This window comes from Rhincodon typus, chromosome 1 (assembly GCF_021869965.1).
Source record: "Rhincodon typus isolate 14 chromosome 1, sRhiTyp1.1, whole genome shotgun sequence".
NCBI classification, from domain to species: domain Eukaryota; kingdom Metazoa; phylum Chordata; class Chondrichthyes; order Orectolobiformes; family Rhincodontidae; genus Rhincodon; species Rhincodon typus.
In genome coordinates, this window is record NC_063332.1 from 116,583,259 (window position 1) to 116,600,096 (window position 16,838).

At 41.0% G+C, this 16,838-nt stretch overlaps 1 protein-coding gene across 5 annotated transcripts in view; it reads left to right on the top strand.

Annotated features, from left to right (window-relative positions):
- The window catches only part of LOC109922295 (calcium/calmodulin-dependent protein kinase type II subunit delta), a 274,180-nt gene that overhangs the window by 157,576 nt on the left and 99,766 nt on the right, over positions 1–16,838 (top strand). The gene's annotated exons all lie outside the window — the stretch shown is intronic.

Genomic DNA, 16,838 nt, shown 5'->3' on the forward strand with positions numbered 1-16,838 from the left:
AGGGTATGGGGAGAAAGTGGGAAAAGAATACTGATTTGGATGATCAGCCATGATCTTAATGGCAGAGCAGGCTGAAAGGGCCAAATGGCCTACTCCTGCTCCTATTTTCAATGTTTGCTTAAATAGTGCTAGTCTGTCATGATCTGGGTTCTATGCTGAGGTATGCAGACACTCTGCAATGTGTCTAATGCTGAGCTGCAGACTACTATTGGTTAAACTAGTAGACAGCACATGCAGTGCATGCTCCCTGCAACTCAACAATTGCACACTGGTTCATTGCACATCGCAATCCCCATGTCCATTTTGGGCCTTATCCAATTTTCCCCTACGTCACTTGTTTCAGTTTACTCAACTATATTGTCAAGATCCTATCTGTTTTCTGTTCACCACCTTTTTATCTTCAGCGCAGCTACTCCCTTATCTCTTTCATGCCCTTGCCCCCCAATAAAACTAGTACACTAGTAGCTCCCCTGCCCACTGCCTTGAGTCTAAGGGATGCCACCTTGATCAGATATTGTGGATAATTTGTTTAACTAGCCATGGTCAGTTCTGGCTGGAACCGGATGCTGTTTCTTTCATCTGCCAAAGCTGATCACTATTCTACGATCACCCTGGAATGAAAATATCACTCCCCAGACTGTAACCCCCTTCTTAAAACCCTCTCCACTGTCTTCTGCGGGTTTGTCTCCATCAACAAGTGCAAAGCTTCGTTGTCACTAAAATTGAGACCATTAGCAAAAAACACTCGAAAAATTTAAAGAGACTGAAATGGCCCCTGATGGTTGGATTCAGCATCCCTGCAGTGTAGAAACACACCGTTCAGACTACACCCACCCTCTGAAGAGCATCCCACCCAGAGCCCCACCCGTTTCCAATAACCCTGCATTTCCCATGGCTAACCCACCTAGCCTGCACCTCCCTGGACACTATGGGGAAATTTAGCATGGCTAATCCACCTAACCTGCACATCTTTGGACTGTGGGAGGAAATTGGAGCACACGGAGGAAGCCTGTGCAGAACAGGGAAATGAGCAAACACCACACAGACACTTGTCCGAGGCTGGAATTGAACCCAAGTCCCTGGTGCTGTGAGACAGTAGTGCTAACGACGAGCCACCCTGCCGCCCCAGGCAGTTAGGGACTGCCTTGTTGATCCTGTTCCATAAATCAGCGCATCTGCTGCTGAATCCCTCATCCATGCCTTTCTTACCTCTTGACTAGACCATCCAAATATATTCTTGGTCAGCCTCTCATTGTCCTTCTCAAAAACCAGAGATTATCCAAAACTCTCTGGGCCTTGTCCTAATTCTCGCTAAGACCATTCACCCATCACCCCATGCCTGCTGACTTGCATTGACTCTCAGCTAGGTGGCACCTTGAATTTAACGTTGTCATCTGTATGCTGTTTCTCAGCAACACACATTTCATCTTACATATACTAAAGGGATACTAAAGTTCTTGCTGATCCCAAACTCCATTCCTTACCCATCGAGTCCTCTCTGCTTGGCAACTGTCTGAGGCTAATCTCAACTGTTCTCAGCCTTGGTGACGTGCTTGACTCTGACCTGGGGTGGCATGGTCCCTCACAGCGCCAGGGACTGTGGTTTGATTCCACCCTCAGGTGACTGTCTGAGTGGAGTTTGTACATTCTCCCTGTGTCTGCGTGAATTTCCTCCCAGGTGCTCCATTTTTCTCCCACAGTCCAAGGATGTGCAGGTTAGGTGGATTGACCATGCTAAATGTTCAGGGGTGTATAGGTTAGATACATTAGCCATGCTCTTCGGAGGGTCGGTGTGGACATGTTGGGCTGAATGGCCTGTTTCCGTGATGTAGGGATTCTATGATTTCTGTCACACGTTCTGAAGTACGGTGTGGTGTTCTTGTCCCCTGTTATAGGAAGAATATTGTTAAACTGGAGAGGGTTCAGAAAAGATTTATCAGGATGTTGCCAGGAATGGAGCGTTTGATTTCCACTGGAGTGTAGGAGGTTGAGGGGTGTCATTATTGATATTTATAAAATCATGAGGGATATAGATAAGGTGACTGACAAGGGTCTTTTCTGTAGGGTGGCATTCAAAACTAGGTAACATATTTTTAAGGTGACAGGAGAAAGATCGAAAAAGGACGTGAAGAGCACCTTTTTGTTTTACAAAGAGTGGTTTGTGTGTGGGGTGAACTGTCAGAGAAAGTGGTGGGTGCAGGTACAGTTTAAAAGACATTTGGATAAGTTCATGAACAGGAATGGTTCACAGAAATGGGCCAAGTGCAGGCAGGTGGGACTAGTTTAGTTTGGGAACATAGTCGGCGTGGACTGGTTGGACAAAAGGTCTGTTTCTATGGTGTATGACTCTGTCCAGGTCAGCACTAAGATCATCCTTTCCTCCTCCGTAACGTTGCCCAACTTCAGCCCTGCCTCAACTCAGCTATCACTAAAACATTATACATGTCTTTGTCACCATTAAACTTGATTGTTCCTATACATCTAGAGCAAAATACTGCAGATGTTGGAAAACTGAAGTAAAAACTGAGAATGCTGGAAACAATCACCAGGTCTGATGGCATCTATGCGGAGAGAGAAACAAGGATTGTTTCAGATTGTAACCTTTCATCACCACATGAAACATTCACTCTGTTCCTCTCTCTACAGATGCTGCCAAATATATTGAGTATTTCCAGCACCTTTTACATTCCAGTACATTCCTGACCTCCCGCAATCTACCTTCCATTAACTTTGCTGCTTACTTAGTTACAACAAACTCCATTCACTCCCTAATCCCTGTGCTCACTGTCCTACATAACAGCTTGATTTTAAAATTCACATCCTTGTTTCCCAATCCCTTCGTGGCTTTTGAACATCCCAGTCTCCAGCCCCATCTCTGAGGTCCCTGCACTCATTCAATTCTGACCTCTTTAGCATACTTGAGTTGAATTGGTTTAATTGTGTCTTTAGATGCCAAGTCCAAAAGATCTGTTAACCCTCCCTAAGCATCTCTGCACCTCCTCTCCCATTTCCTCCTTCAAGATAATTCTTAAACTTGCTTGTGTGGATCAAGCACCTGGCTTAATATATCCATGAGTAGCTTCAGTGCACCCTGGGATGTTTACCACATTAAAAATGCTATATAAAGTATTAATTTGTTTGGTAGCTGCACCTCTAAAACTTAGTATTTATACAAAATATGTAATAGTCAATTTGGGTGAGAGCTTTGCACCAGATCTGTCCCAAACATGGCTACAAGTTTGTCCATGATCACTCAGACCTTAGAGGAAATCTTAACAAAATTGTAAATGGATACAACTACACTTTGAATTGTATAACGTCTTTAATACAGTGCTGTCCTATTTTGATAATCTGAAGGTAGCCTTAGCTTGCAGTTTAGTTGCCTACAGCAGTTACTGGAATTTCAATCTTGGGTTGCTGCTTTATTCCCTTACTCATAATTGGAAGGTACCCAGTGGAGTTATTTCTTCTTCCTGCTTTTTTCAAATGTTGCAGTATTTACAGTGTGTTTTCACATTATACAGATTTTCTTTATTCTGAAAATAAATTTATAGAAGACCCTGTTTTTGGAATTCAGATAATTAGTTATTCCTCCTGTACCTTCCTGTCTTCAAAACTTGAAGGTTAGTAGCTGAAGGACATTTGGATGTGGTATCTCAGATTCCTGACCTCCCGCAATCTACCCTCCATTAACTTTGCTGCTTACTTAGTTACAACAAACTCCATTCACTCCCTAATCCCTGTGCTCAGATCTGCGCATCAACATTATGCCAAATGATATGGAATGGTGGATGAAGCTTCCTGAAGGTGTTAACCTTCAACATCCCAAGATGAACTTCAAAATCCATAGTGTGTATTCACCAACAGTTTTGGCAGAGGAAAAAGTAATCTTAACAGAATTTTCACTCCAAATTTGTATGAAGATTTGTTTATGAAGAATTGTACAGTTTACAAAATGCAAATTTGATTTTCTAAAGGTGATATTTTATAACCAACAACCTGTCCTGGACTTCCCATGTAGATGCGACAGTCAAGAAGGCACAACAATGCCTCTTACTGATGGCTGAGGAAATTTGGCATGTCCATAAGGTCCCTCACCAACTTCTACAGGTGCACCATTGAAAGCATACTGTCTGGGTGCATAACAGCCTGGTATGGCAACTGCTCTGCCCAGGACTGTAAGAAACTACAGAAGGTGGCATGCACAGCCCAGACCATCACGGAAGCCATGGACTCCATTTACACAGTTCGCTACTGTGAAAAAGCCGCCAACATCATCAAAGGCCCATCGCCTCCCGTTAATGATCTCCTACAACTTCTTCCATCAGGCAGAAGATATAGAAGCCTGAACACGCAGGTTCAGGAACAGCTTCGTCCTAGCTATTATCAGACTGATGAATGGATTCTCTAGCCTCAAATAATGCTGATCTTGCTAACGTTGAGCTCACCTAGTGCACGCCCTGTGCAAAGTAACCTGTCTCCCTCTGTCTAAAACTTTTGATCTGTACATTCTTTGCTTACTATGATCTCCCTGTACTGCTTGTAAACGAAGCTTCTCACTGTATCTTGGTACACGTGACAATAAATCAATAAATCAGTTTCTTCTTCCAGCACCAGGTTTGGTTAAATGAAGCTTTGAATTCAAGCTGATTTTTTTTTTCAGTTCGTGACAAAACCCAGTTGAGGGCATTCTGTGCTGTCTCCTAACTTGCCCTGTTATCCAGCAGGCCAAAATAAATCTCGGCAGGTGCATTGTAGGTGGACGTAAATTTGTTGCAGACGAATGACTTGTCGCTAAGGTTGTGTTTATTACATTTACTTATTTTGGATGTTTAATGCAGGGTAGTACAGATGTTAGGTTTAGATGCTGGAGAGACCAGTGCTTGCACTTTAGACCCACCGTACAAGGCCTCAATATCAAAAATGAGCATTTTTAGCAGGGGGAGAAAAACATCTTTTGACAGTATGCCAGCCATCTCACCTCTTTCAGCCCGTTGTAGCAGGCATGAGGCCTACCAAATGTCTCCATATTAGGATCGATCAGAACAAACACTTTTCAATCTATCTACAGTGTACGATTTAAACATAAATTCAAAGTTTGATTTTTTTTTTCCCAGGACATCCAAGTCCCACTCCATGCCAAGGCACTTGTTCAGGCATGGTCAATTCCAAGGATGACGTTTTATGTAAATCTACCCATGAGACCCTGTTACTGTTAGCTTGCCATATGGCCAAGGTAAGATTAGGAGAGAGGAGGGGAGGAGAGGAAAAGATTGATATCATAGTCCTATTTCAACCTCCTCCAATCAGAAATCTGTCCTCCTCGGAATCTGATTCATTGCCTGTCAAAATCTAGTTCCCAAATATCTAGCACATTGATGAATGCTTTTATGACCTCCAACAACCTTGAACTACCTGAAAAGCAGTTTCTTGGCTGCAGCAAGGCTGTGATTCTCATTGATGGAGCCCTTGTCTGTGACTTGTTTGCAGCAACAAAGCTCGCTGTTTCTCTTCACTGCATCGCTGATGAGATCTAGTTACTTGATAAATATTTATGTTTCTTAATTAACTGTGGATGAATATCTTCTGTGTAAAATATAGTTGTTTGTTGTGTTGAGGTGCTGTCTTAATTGCATGAGGTTAAATTATTGATTGTAGGAAGCAACCTAGTTGTTGAATCGTCAGGAATTGAAGACATGCATATGAAAATTGTGTGTGGCTAAAAGTGAATTAACAAAACTGATAAGCTGGTCTGTATTCATCTTTTACGTTAATACTCCCAAATCTAATTATGCTGAGAAATTATTTCTTTCCTTGTGGTATTAGGCAGCTCACCTAGCAGAGATTAAAAACATGGATGTGGAAAGAAGATATTTCTCCTTCCATAAATTCTGCCCTCAATCCAATTAAAATAGCACCAATTATATAAACTGCCATGGGATTTTAGCAATCACAATTTGACTACTGCGTAGCACAACAGAATTGAAGAATGCTGAACATAAAATCCAGTGTTATTTTAGTTTCGGCATCAGGATGTTCTTTGTTTTCTGTGGGCTACTTGGAAAGGTTTGCTTTGGGGCCCGAACTTTTTGACAACAATGGGACTATGTAAATCTGCATCACTTTTGGCAAAGAGAAAATGATTCTTGATCCAGAATATTAGTTTGTATTGCAAATGCTGGAGTCTGTAAGGTAATTTTGGAGGTCAATGGCCTATTTTGGAGAAGGGAATAGGACCTGTTAGTAAATATTCTAGAGACAAATAATGTGATGTTATTATGGAGACAGAAATCAAACTGAAACTTATCAACTATCAGGTGCAATGTTTACTACCTGAACACAAAGGAAGAGACAGCTGGTCATGCTGTTGCCCATGCTGTCAGGCACTGCGTTAGTCAGCCCAAAGGATTTTGGAGGAAAAAAACAAAAGTGGTGCTGCTATGCCAGAGAAAAGGAAAGGGCTGCTTTGGATTAAAACTGCTTCACGTGTTGCTAAGGACAGAACTCCTGTTTGAGGAAACATGAATTGTGGAGAGGTAAAAATCAAGGAATCGTCAAGGGATGGCTTGTTCCTGGAAGTCCATTTGTTTGTGCTCAGAAAATTGAGTCAAGAAGACTTTGTTTAAAGGATGCAGGAAAATTCAGCCTGACGGGATATGGAGGAGATTTCCTGCTGAAAGCAGGTGAATAGCTCAGCTCCTGACTCCCCACAGTCTGTGCGCCATCAACAAGGCACAAGTCAGCAGTGTGATGGAATGCTTCGCTCTTGCTTGCAAAAGTGCACCTCCAACAATACTCAAGAAGCTCAACACTCACTCGGACACAATATCCCACTTGAATCTCAGTCCATCCATTACTGGCACCAGTGTAAACTATCTACAAGATGCACTACAGCCACTCAGCAAAGCTCCTTCAACAGCATCTTCTAAACCCACAATCTCTATGATATAGAAGGATAAGAGCAGCAGTTCCATTGGAAACAACACCAACTGCAAGTTGGCTTCTTAGCCACACATCATCCTGACGTGAAACCAATCGTTGTTCCTTCACATGACAAAGGGGCAGTAAAAGTTTGCGATTTCAAATAAACCTGTTGGACTATAACCTGGTGTTGTGTGACTTCTGACCTTGTTCCTTCTCTGTCACTGGATCAAAAGCCTGGAGCTCCCTTCCCAGCAGAACTGCAAGTGTAAATACACCATAAAACAAATGGTGGTTAAAGAAAACTACTCACCACGCTCAGGGCGATTATGAACGTGCAAAAATTGCCTTGCCTGCAATACCTATATCCTGTGAAAGAGAAAAAAGCTTGGGAAATTTAATCATGAATACGGAAGGAGTATAGTATAAAGTATAAATGTGACATAGGGCTTTCAGTTGTGTTAAGTTGATGAGAAATACATTTTTTGTAGTTTAGTCTATTGGCTCCCTACTAATGTTTACTTGATGTTGATTTTAGTTTGTTTGCCATAGAAAAAAATCTTAACGTGAAATTTTATTGCAAGGTTCTTTGTGTTAGTCATCAGAAAATTCATATCTCTGCTAAAAGTTATTGAACTTCGCAAGACAGATGGTGCGATCTCCATGGAGATCAAACCATCAATCTCTCTTCAAATAATAACCAATCCACAGTTCATATTCTAGTATTCGTTTTCTATAAAGAATCGTATTCTAACTAGGTTGCCTTATTTAGTTTGATTCTCTTTTTTTTTAAGGAGAGGATGAAAAGATCAATACTCTGCACCTTTTTGTTTTTTTGCTGGATAACTTGTGGAGTTCCCCAAGCATTTGCCCTTGGTTCCATCAGTTTCCTAAATAACACACGTTCCCTTTGTTGGATCACCAAAGACATGAGGTAACGTTCTGCCTGTATGCTGACAACATCCATTCCTCTCTTAACCCATCAACTGCCTTTGTGTTGTCAGACTGTTTGTCTGAGATCCAATCCCAACCAAGCTGCAGTTTCCTTTAGTTCAGCAACTAAAAGGACCAAATCTTTGACTCCAGTACAAGCCTGGTGCTTTTTCCCGTCAATAGTATTTCTTAAGTAGGCAACTGAATCTAATTCAGTTAGATTGTTCACAATCTCGGAGGTGGATTTAACATTGATTGGTCCTTCTGATCTCGTAACTTTTCCGATACAAAGATTGCTTACTTTTACCACTGCTCTTAACTTAGGCCAATCTCTCTACCTTAGGCCAGCTGCTGTCGAAGCCTCAACTGTGGCTTTGTCAAATCTAGCCTTGGGTTCCAACAATGGTCTAATATACAGCTTTCCATCCTTCTCACTTCCTTAATTTTTAACTTTTTTAAAGCTCTGCTATCAGTATCTAGTCCTCCAATACGCCTGTGGTCATTGACCTCACCCTCGTGTTCAAATTTCATTGGACTTGACCCTTCCTTTAACAAAAAGTCCACCCCTGCCTGTTGTTAATCCCATTCCTGGTCAAGCCTTTTGGCATCTAGGAGTTAAATCTCTCTGATACCCCCCACTAATTACATTGGCTATTTACTGATTTCCTGGCTTCCAGACCCGTATTTTGGCCAAGCTTTTGTCCTATCTAATATCCCTTGCTTTGTCTGTGTTGATTCTTATTCTTTTGCACTTCTGTGGGGGAAGAAAAACATTGAGCAATTTGAAGGCACTACATAAATATGTTTTCTGAAAAAGGGTCCCAACCCGAAATATCAGCTTTCCTGCTCCTCTGCTGTCTGGCCTGCCTACTGTGTTCCTCCAGTTCCAAAGTGTGTTGTCTCTACATAAATACAAGCTGTTGATGTAACATACATTTTGTATTGTTTACTATATGTGCTCATTTGTTCTGTTTGTTGCATTGATACTCATAATGGCATGTAAATTTTAAGTTGAGACTTCAACTTTCACAGTTAAGTTGAATTCTTTGTTTGTCATTTACCTTGATGTGTAACATTTTAAAATGAAATACACAGACTTTACAGAAAATGTTGACAGTCCGTAAATTATTATACCTATGTATTGGGAATTTGTGTTTTGAAATTCCATGCTTCTTATTAAACATTAATAGTTTGCGGACTTGAATCTAAAGAACCAATTTTTTCTTTTAACTTCGGGAGATTGTTAATCGAGAGCGAACTGCCTGAAAGACTAATAGAAGCAGATCCAGTACTTTGTTTTCAAAAGGAAGGTGGATGATTAGTTGAACGGGAGAAACTTACAGGAAGAAGAAGGAGCAGAAGAATAGAATAAACTGGATAGTTCTTTCGAAGATATGACATACCGTGCTGAATGGTATTCTTCTCTGCTGCATGATTCTGTGATAAGGGTCAATTAGCAGAATTAAGAACTGGTGATCAATTGATGATCTAAATGGTACTTATAATATTGTGTGCAGTAAAGTTCTGATTTGCAAAACAAACATATAAAACGCGTATCTCCCTGGTAATAGACACTGAATTTGGTGAGCAACAATGTAGGCTGTAAATTTTTTTTTTAGGAAAATTGAGATTATAACATACATAAAACGAGACATGAGGACTCCGAGATTGCCAAGCATGAAATGATGACTGGAATTTTACCAAAAGAGCAAAGTCCTGATGTAACGATGAAATGCCTGCCCAGCTGCACAGCTGATCTGATTGTGGCCTCCACTCTATTTTCCTTTCTATCTACTTTGTGAAACAAAAATGCTTCTAATTCAGATTTGAATATATTAAAAGGCATTATCTCTGTTGCTCTCTGGAGAAGAGAATTCCACAAGCTAACAACCAGTGAGAGAAAACAAAAAAATTCTCCTTAGTCTTCGGTGAGAGACCTCTTTTTTTAAACTGCATCCTTTCTTACCAGACTCCTCCTCCTCCTCCATGGAAAACATCCTCTCAGTTTCCACCCTACCAAGTCATCAGAGGATCTTGCATATTTCAATACAATCACTTCTTATTCCTCCACATGCCAGTAGATGTAGACTCGGCCTTTCCTCCTAAAATAACTACTTCATCTTGGAAATCTTTCAAGTGAACCTTTCCTGAACCACTTATAATGTATTTGTATTTCTAGAGAGGCTGAATAAGCTAGGGCTATTTTTCCTGGGACACGGAGGCTGAGGGGTGATCTTATAGAGGTTTATAAAATCATGAGGGGCATGAAGAGGCTAAATACCCAAGGTCTTTTTCCCCAAGATAGGGGAGCCCAAAACTAGAGGGCATAGGTTTAAGGTGAAGAGAGGAAAGATTTAAAAGTGTCTTAAGGGGCAATTTTTTCATTTGGTGTGTGCATGGAATAAGCTGTCAAAGGAAGTGATGGAGGCTGGTACAGTTACAATATTTAAAAAAGGCATCTGGATGGGTATATGAATATGAAGGGTTTACAGGGATATGGGTCAAATACTGGAAATTGGGACTAGATTAATTTAGGATATCTGGTTGACATGAACAAGTTGGGCAGAAGGGTCTGTTTCTATGCTGTATAATTCTGTGACTCCATGACTCGTCTTCACAGTGGAAGACACCAGCAGCATACCAGACCGTCAGGGGGCAGAGCTAAGTGTAGTAGGCATCACTAAGGGGAAGGTGCTGGAAGGTGTGAAGATGGATAAATTACCTGGACCAGACGGTCTACACTGCAGAATTCTGAAGGAGATAGCTGAGGAGATTGTGGAGATGCTGGTGGTGATCTTTCAAGAATCTCTGGAGTCAGAGGGAGTACCATAGGACTGTAAAATAGCTAATGTAACACCCCTGTTTAAGAAAGGAGAGAGGCATAAGACAGGAAATTATAGGCCGATTAGCCTGACCTCAGTTTGCTGGTAATGTTTTAGAGTCCATTTTTAAGAATGAGACTGTGGAGTACTTCAAAGTTCATGGTAAAATAGGACAGAGTCAGAACGGCCAGGACAAATCTCTTACAATTCTTTGAGGCGGTAACAACCAAGTTAGACAAGAGAGATCCAGTGGACGTGATCTATTTGAATTTCCAGAAGGCCTTTGACGAGGTGTTGCACAGGAAGCTGCTAACTAAGAGAAGAGGCTGGCGTTAGGAGCAAGGTACTGGCATGGATAGAGGATTGGATGACTGGCAGGATGCAGAGAGTAGGGATAAAGAAGTCTTTTTCAGGATGGCAGCCGGTGACTAGTGAAGTTCCGCAGGGGTCCTTGTGTGGCCAAAACTGTTTCTGTTATACGTGAACAATCCGGATGAAGGAACTGAGGGCATTGTTTGTAGATAACAGTATCAGCCCTTCCAACTATTTTTGTGCTGAGGAAGTGTGGAGGCTGTGGAAGGACTTGGACAGGCTAAGAGAGTGGGCAAAGAAGTAGCAGTTGGAATACAGTGTGAGAAAGTGTGAGGCTATACACGTTAGTAGGAAGAATAGAGGTGTAGACTGTTTCCTAATTGGGTAAAGTTTTCGGAAATCTAATGTATAAAGGCATTTGGGAATCCTACTTCAGGATTCTTTTAAGGTTAGTATGCAGGTTCAGTTGGTAATTCAGGTGAATGCAACGTTAGCATTCATTTCAGAAGGGCTGGTATACAAGTACAGAGATGTTCAACTGAAGCTGTATAAAGCTCTGGTCAGACTGCATTTGAAATATTGTGAGCAGTTTTGGCCTCCGTATCTAAGGAAGGACGTGTTGGTTTTGGAGAAGATCTGGAAGAGATTTACAAGAATGATCTTTTGGATGAAGGGTTTGTCACATGAAGAGCGGTTGAGGATTCTGGGTCTGTACTCTGGAGTTTAGAAGGATGATGGGGATCTCATTGACCTTAAAATATGAGAGGCCTGGATAGATTGGAGGTGGAGAAGATATTTCCACTAATAGGAGAGACTAGGACCTGAGGGCACAGCCTCCGAGTGAAGGGGTGGCCTTTAAGAACTAAGATGAAGAGGAATTTCTTCAGCCAGTGGATGGTGAATCTGTGGAATTCATTGCCACAAAAGGCCGTGGAGGCCAGGTCATAGTTTGTATTTAAGATAGAGATAGTTAGGTCCTTGATTGGTGAGGAGAAAGCAGGAGAATGGGGTTGAGAAACCGGTCAGCTGTGATCGAATGGCACAGCAGCCTTGATGGGCCAAAAAGCCTAATTCTGCCTTCGTATCTTATGGTTTTACTGAATATAGATACAATGAGTAAAATGATCCACTTAGATGTGCCACGTAGTTGGTGCATTAGGACCAGAAGTAGCAGGGTTCCAACTTGCAGCTAATTCAGTATTGTCAGGACACAGGAGCTGAGTCAGTCATAATATCACAGTATTCAAAACTGCTGTATGCCCATCGGATTGGTACAACAGAGGATGTACCCTGATTGGTTTGAACAAGTTGGGAATTTGCACAGGAACACAATTATGGTAAAATTTAATGAGTGTAATGTTACACATACTGTTTAGAATTCCATGGCTACCAGAATTGAGAAGAGTCTCAAAGTTGTTATGATGCAGAAGGAGGCCGTTTGAGCCTGTTCCAGCTCTCTGAGCATTTTGGCTTGATGTTAATCTTCTGCATTTCCACTGCATCCTGCACATTATTTCTATTTAAATAATCATCCATTGCCCTTCTGAATGCCTGAGTTTTTAATCTGATTCCATCAGACTTCCAGGCAGTGCATTTGAGATCCAAACTATTTGTCTCTGAAAAAGTTTTTCTCTTACGTTGTGCTTGTTTCTTTTGCAAAACACTTTATATCTGTCTCCTCTAGTTCTTGATCCTCTTAGGAGAGTAGACAGTTCCTCCCTGTCCACTCTGTCCAGACCCCTCATGATTTTGAAAACTTCTATAAGATATCCTTTTAACTTTCTCTCATCCATCCTCAACTGACTTCTCATGGTTGGAACCATTTTTGTAATTCCTTTCTGAACTTTCTCCAACGCATTCACGTCCTTCATAACATGTGGCGCCCTGAACTGTACACAATACTTCAGCTGAGATCTATCCAACATTCCACACAAGTTTAATATAACCTCCCTGCTCTGTGGTCTCCACCCCTATTTATAAAGCCGAGAATAATGTATGCTTTAACTGCTCTCTCTACCTGTCCTCCTACTTGTAATGATCTGTCCATACATATATACGCCCAGGCCTCTGTTCCTGCACACAGCCTTTAGGGTGCTTCATTTTATACAGTCTCTGAAATGCATCACATCACACTTCTCTGCAATGAATTTAAGCTGTCACCTATTCATCCACTTCTCCAACTTGTCAGTTTCCCTTTTGAAGTTTCATACTGCCTTCTTCAAAGTGTCCAAGTTTTACATCATCTGCCAAGTTTGAAATTGTCCCGTGCACATCAAGTTCACAATTATTTATATGTCGGAAAAGGCAAGGCTCCCAATACTCTTCCAAGGGGAGCTCCACTGCAAATTTTCTCAAACCTAAAGCCATTGACCATTAGTCGCTGGTTCTGATACCTCAGCCAATTTTGTTTCCATGTTGTTATTGTGCCTTTTATTCCATGCGCTATAAGTTTCCTCACACAGGTCACTCATGTAATTGTCTATCACATGCCTTTTGAAAGTCCAGGTACACTACATCAACAGTATTTCACTCCTCAGCCCTCTCTTTTTGCCTCTAAATAAAGCTCCAGCAGGTTAGTTAGACATGGCTTTCCCTTGACAAACCTATGCTGGTTCTTCTAAATTTAAACCATATTTTTCTGTGTGATTTTTGATTCTATCAAAAAAGAATTGTTTCAAGAAATGTCTTCAGGACTGACATTAAGTTGACTGGTCTGTAACTGCGAGATTTATCTTTACAACTGCTTTGAAACAACGGCATAATGCTTGCAATTCTCAAGTCCCCTGTCCAGAAAAGATTGAAAGATCTGATCATTTTGTCTGCAAGTTCTACTTCCTAGAACATACTTGGATGCGTCTCATCCAGCCATGGTGCCTTGTCAACTTTAAGTACTGGCAATTTATTCAATATTCCTCCTTATCATTTTAAACCATTTTAATGATTGTATTTTCTCCATCATTGTGCCCTGCAAGGAGCTGCCTAGTAGCTAAAGATGCAAAGTATTCATTTCACCCATCTGACGTGCCTCCTGCCATCATGTGTGAATCCCTATTATTGTTCCAAATCGCCCCTGTTTGTCCTTTTACCACAATTACTATTTATGTGCCTATAGAGGACTTTGGGATTTCACTGTTAGATGTCAATCTTTTCTCATTATCTATCTTCTGTTCTCTGATTTGCTTTTTCACCACCATGTATTCACCATGATTCTCCTTTTACTATTTTCTCCCTGACATCTGTCATAAACACACTTTTTCTTCAACTTAATGTCTGTCTCCATTATTCAGCGAGCTGCGAATTCAAGGAAATATACCTTGACTGTGCCCAAACCATCTCCTGTTGAAGGTAGCCAGCTACTCAATTACTGTTTTTCCTAGTAATCTATCATTCCAATCTATCCAGTCCAGTTCCATTCCCATTTCCTGCCCCATTGAAGTTGGCATTTCCTCTAAGTGAATTGCTGAAGCAAGCTTTTTTTTTTCATCCTATAGCAGGATGGTCAGCAACATGCACTCATTATGCTGAAGCAAGGCTGTCAGAATGTCTTGTCATCAAACTGTGACGTCAGAAGGCAACAGCATTCGAAATGGATGCTTTGCAGAAAAGATTGGGTATGGGTCTTCATGGTCCAAGCCTGTTAGATTTACTTTAAAAGGTTAGTCACTAGAACAAGGAAATTATGCCCGTATTGAATGAGAACCTCTTGCCTTTGCCATCAGAATCACCAAATTTCACACCAGCTTATTTGGGATAGAGTTCATGGTTGAGGCAGATCATAAACTGGAGAAAATCTCTCACAAGTATGCCTGCCTCAACCCCAGAAGTTACTTGTCAAGATTCTTATCAGGCACTCAAAGTGGATTACCCATTTTGGGATATCGTGAGGCAAAACATTCAATGTCCTATAGATGAAGTCAAGCTTGAAGGATACCTACTCCATACATCTCGTGCTTCAGTCAAAATGAGAGAGGAACTCCAGAGGGCAACTTGTCAACGTCCCAAGCACTATGGCACATCATTAAGTACAGTTGGCCCTATATCATCCAGGAGATACCTATGGATATGAGAACATATCGGTTATATCAAGGTGAGATTGGTTATGTCCAGTGGTGTATTCTCCAAAGGACACCAAGCAGACAGCACTTCAGCCTGACATGTTTGATCAGCTCCATCAGAAACACATGAGAATAAAGAAGATGAGATGATTTTTCATGTTGGCCCAGCCTGAGCGACTTTGTCAACCTAGTCATTAAATGTTTGCAGTGTGTACCAGAAGCACCGAGCTGGTCAGCAGAAAGATCCCTACAACCACGCAGCATACAGTCTCCTAGTCAGCCACTTGTGCAGTGGTAGTGTCTCTGCCTCTGAGCTGGAAGGCCCCCAGCTTCAAGTCCCACCTACTTCACAGGCGTATCATAACACATCTGAACAGGTTGATTATAAATGTCTGTTACAGTCTGCTAGTGACTGACCGACGGTCCAAATTTCCGACTTTTCAGAAGCTTCGGGATGCGTTGAATGCAGCAGCAGCTGCTGGAATTACTGGTATCATCTTTAATCTATTTGGTGCCTTTGATGGCGGTGGGTATTGGACAATAGTTCACTTTGCATCAGCAAACCAATCCGAGATATGTGTGAGCAACAATCTGTCAACCACGTCATGCCATAGTCATGATATCCTCATTCCAATTCTCGTTTAAGCCTTCTTAAAGATTTTCCTAAGTTTTGTCTAATTATATTTCTTCCTCCTTGTCCAGGCTATTTGTTTTGCAAATTGCAGATGAAGCCTACGCAGACCTATCTATTCTAGTCTGGTTTTACTTTTGTAATAAAGCTAGCTCACTGACATACAAATTAAGTAAATTGTCAATATAACTTTGTCCGATCATGAGTAATTATTGTTAAACGCTGTTTCCTGTAAAATTTATGAAGAATTTATGTCCTTAACAATTAATGTGTGATGGAAAGGATAAACAAAACACTTCCAGTTATAGCTGTTTTGAGTGACTAACTTGCAAACCTTAGTGTCCTGGTACATACCATTCTTAATGTTACAAAGAAATTTGTAGCAACTAGTCATTGACAACATTTTTTTTCTGGTATTCCTCTCCCTGTCCTCTTTCGGTACTAACATTTAGTATTTCTTGTTGTATGGGGATTGTTCAGGACAACCACTGTACTCCTTTTGAGTTATGCAACTTAAATGTGAAACATCAGCATCTAGTTCAATCCATTAATTGAACCAAAATAAAACAAAACTGCAGATGCTGAAGCTCTGAAAGAAAAACAGAAATTGCTGGCAAAATCCAGCAGATCTGACAGCATCAGTGAGAATAAAACAGAATTAATGCTCAGAGTCCAGTCACTCCTCTTCACAACTATGTTCAGCAAAGTCACTGGACTCGAAACGTAAACTCCACTTTCTTACCACAGATGCAGCCAAACCTGTTGAGTTTCACCAGCAATTTCTACTTTTGCTATTAATTGAGCCATAATGATGTTGTAAGGTGTAAAACTGCATAGAAATAAATAAATATTCACAACCAGGACTACATAGCTGATGTGAGTTGTATTTTACTAAAAGAATACAGAAGTGGACGCTTGCTGGGTTAAGCACGAAAAACATTTTGACCACACTTATTGCACATACAAGATCTTGCATCGAGACAAATGAATACAAAATGAAGTTCTTGGTCAAATATTTTCTGTCCTTAAAATCTTTGAATGATAAACTACAGAGAAATGTCTTAAGAGGTATGCCTGTTTTATTTTGTTGCATAGTGCTGTTTAATGAACAAAGTAAGGTGATGTAAGCTATACGGTGTATTGGTGCTTTTGTCTGCCTTTTGG